We start from the raw sequence: 3,559 nt of genomic DNA, 5'->3' as shown, positions 1-3,559 counted from the left end.
ATTATGCTTAGATTGTATGCTGATTTTTATATTTCTCCAGTTGATTTTTCAATGTTTAAAATATCAGTAGTGTATCAATTAGGTTTTTAATTAGTAAATGTCATCTTAAATTTGACATGAAGTATATTTAAAATATGTTGATTACATTGTAAACATGTCTTTCGTTATTATCACCATTGACACCACCTTTCGGGGTCATTGGATTGCCTAAACCAACACTAAAAGAATAGTTCAAAGAGAAAAAGAAAAGGGGGAGGATGATGGCCAGTTGCCAGCAATGAAGCAGTTGGATGAGAAGCTTTTAAAAAGAGGTTAGAGAGTTTTCTTTGAGAGAGAGAAGTAAAAAAATAATTTTATAGTTGCCACAGATGCTTACAATTTGATCTAAATCTTTTAAATGTGCTCGCATTAGATTTGAATTGACATTTAATGCTTAAATTCACATTAGAGATGGAACTAGGAACTTCTTGCGAAATACAGTTTCTCTCTCTTTTTGGGAGTTTTTCTCTTTTATGCTAAGAGTCAGTTTCTTGAGTCTTGAGATTTTCGTACCATTTTTTTCTTTGACTTTGTCTCATCTTCCCTAACATTTAATAGCTATAGAACTAAAAAGAGTGAGAGAGGAAAAGGGTTGAGAGGGAGTTGTCCTGACGATAGTGTGTTCTTGAGGAGGGAGGAAAAAGAGTGTGATAAGGTTGTAAGTTCTAGTTTTATAAGGATGGAAGGAGGGGTTAAGGATGGGAAATGAAATTGGTGTGAGGCTTTTAATAAAGTTAATGATGAAGATTTAGAAAGGACAAGGGATGAGCAAAGAGAGTTTAATGGGAATAAGAGGGATGATAAGGTTAGAATAGAGGTAAGGGAGGTTGTTGATGGGATGTGTTGTGAAGAAAAGAGTATGGAAAAAATATTGAAGGGTTGGGGAGTGGAAATGAGGAAGGTGGGTGAGGAATTTAGAATTAAAGGTGGGATGGTTGTTGAGATTTGAGGAAAGTTGGGTGGGGTGTGGAAGGTTAGAATTGAATGGAGTGGTAAGGCTAGTAAGGAAAGGATGAGGCCAAGAGAAATCAACCATATATAGTTGAATTACCCCCTAGATGAGGAGATTAGGGAAAATGGGGGGAATGATAATAGGAAAATAAGGTAGGTGAGGAACAAGAAAATGGTTTAACTACAAAGTTTGGAAAATTAAAATTGAAAAGAGGGAGCGTAACAGTCTGCTTCAATGGTGTCAAAAATAGTGGTTTCGAGACCACGATTCTGACTAACGAGTTAGTATTTTAATGTTTATTTAATGTTTAGGAGTATTTATTAAGGTTGTATTAAAATTTGGTTAAAAAAATTAATGTTTAGTTAGTTAACTAATTAAAAAGGACTAAATAGTAAAGGTTGCAAAAGTTGATTTCTATTAGAAAAAAGGGGTCAAATGGCTATGGAATATTTAATTAATAAACTTAGATGGCAATTAGAACATATATATGTATATATATATATATATAGTGGACATTTATGAACTCATGTTTATTATTTGTTAGTTAAAACAATTAAGGATAAAATGGTAATATGATAATTAAATGAAAATTAAAACAAAAAAAGACTAAAAAAGCTATCATCTTTTGAAATTGGTTTTTCTTAAGCCGAAATTCTCTAGAAGTAAGCTTGGAAGATTCGGTTCTTAATCTTGCTTGCATGTAAGTGATTTTAATTATGTTTTTAGTAATTTTTATGCTTTTGTTATCGTATTAGCTTAATCTATCTAGCCTGGGGGTCAATTTCTAAAGTTGTTAAAAGTCTAGGAACTTGCCATGGATGAAATTGAAGTGTTCTTGAAGTTAATGATAGATTGTTAAATAGAATTATTTTGTAAAGTAGTTTTTGTTAATTTTAATGTTTAAGGATTAATTTGTTAAAATAGTAAAATTCATTGGTGTTAATGTAAAATTTTGATAAATATAGGCTGCTATGGAACCCTATGAAAATCGGCTAGCATGAAATTTTATTAATTGTGGCTAAATTGTAAGTTCCGAATTTAAGGACTAAATTGCACAAAAGTTAAAATATTAGGGGTAATTTTGTAAATTTATAGTAAAATGAGTTATAAGCTAGAACTAATGATATTAGACTATTTGAATTATTTAATTGAATGAAATTAATTTTTAGATCAAGAAAAGAATCAACCAGACTTGAATCGAGGGAAAGCGAAAGTCTCGGATTAGTTCTCGACTTTGTTTTAACAATCGTTGTAATCGAGGTAAGTTCGTATGAGTATTAAACTTATTAATTGTTGTTTGGATTGTATGTTAATTAATGTTATGTTAGGTATAATTTAAATTGATAATATTAAGATGTTTTGCATATTTGACAGTTTAATAGTCTCGTTTGAACCTTGTGGATACTTAGGATACAAATGACATGTTATTAGGGATTATATGGTTTTGATTGCTGGTCCTGGATGTCCTACTGATGGCTGAGGTCCTACATTTGTTGTGGATTCTCCACAGCTCATATGAGCAACATCGTGTAGCTTATATCCCGACCCATAGCTCGTGTGAGCATTATAAAGACGGTTACAGTTACATGAAAAGACAAACTTTGTGTGAGCATTTCCCAAGTATCCGATGTTATTCTATGTGGTTCAACGGGCAATTAAGATTAAATGGAAATGTACGAATATGAAACGATCTATGTTATTGAGCATATGAAATGGAAAGTATGTTATGTGTAATTGGATTGGAAAGGGAACTAATTGAATATGTGATGGATGGTTTGTATATTGAGATTCATTTCCTGAAATGTTCCATGAATTGGTTGAATTTATATGCTCATTACATTTACTAAATTGGTGGAGTTAGGTGTATAGGATTGAAATGTATGCACTTGATTAAATGATTAAATCCATGCTTGAATGGTTAAAATATAACATAGTCGGTAAGTTTAAGTTCACATTATATGAGCTTTCTAAGCTAATTGCTTCTATTAGTTATTTATCGTTCTGTAGGTCATTGGAAATCTCAAACGGTTGGAACGTAGGAGCACGGTCACACTATTCCTCCATCATTTTGGTAGTTTTTGGTTACCTTGGTACAAGGTTATAAATGGCATGTAATAGATGCTTTAGATTAGCTTATTAATATGGTGTGTTTGGGTCTTGCTTGTATCTATTTATATATATATAGTTTGATTTGGCTTGTAAATGTTTAAACTTATATGGTTATGGTCATTTTGGTTATGCTTTTAAAGTGATAAGTTATGGTGGTGTAGTATAAGAATGAAATGGTCTTTTTGGTATAAATGTTATATGTTTAAGGTGTGGAAAATGTAACTTTGTTTTTGAATTGAATTAGTGTGTCAATTAAGGTGCCTTTTGATGGCATATTGGTTAAACATGGGATGGATGAATATTTGGCATGTATTTGGTGTTTTGAATATGCTTTTAACCATGTAAAATAGGCTAGTTATGGTGTTTTTTATTGTGCAAGAAATGGTGTTTGAATTGGCTTGTTTTAGGGGTTAAAATTGGAGCACACGACCTGGGACACGGGCTATCACACCTGTAACA

At 31.8% G+C, this 3,559-nt stretch overlaps 1 long non-coding RNA gene across 1 annotated transcript; it reads left to right on the top strand.

The window, feature by feature from the left end:
- Window positions 1–146: 146 nt before the first annotated feature.
- On the top strand, window positions 147–3,348 carry LOC121209597 (uncharacterized). Its single transcript, XR_005904722.1, has 3 exons — window positions 147–311; window positions 2,161–2,251; window positions 2,999–3,348. It is a non-coding gene; the product is annotated as an uncharacterized lncRNA (long non-coding RNA).
- Window positions 3,349–3,559: the final 211 nt, after the last annotated feature.

The sequence above is a fragment of the Gossypium hirsutum genome, chromosome A02, assembly GCF_007990345.1.
Source record: "Gossypium hirsutum isolate 1008001.06 chromosome A02, Gossypium_hirsutum_v2.1, whole genome shotgun sequence".
Taxonomy (NCBI): Eukaryota; Viridiplantae; Streptophyta; class Magnoliopsida; order Malvales; family Malvaceae; genus Gossypium; species Gossypium hirsutum.
Note: the sequence above shows the minus strand (reverse complement) of the source record. Positions and strands in the feature narration are given on the sequence as shown.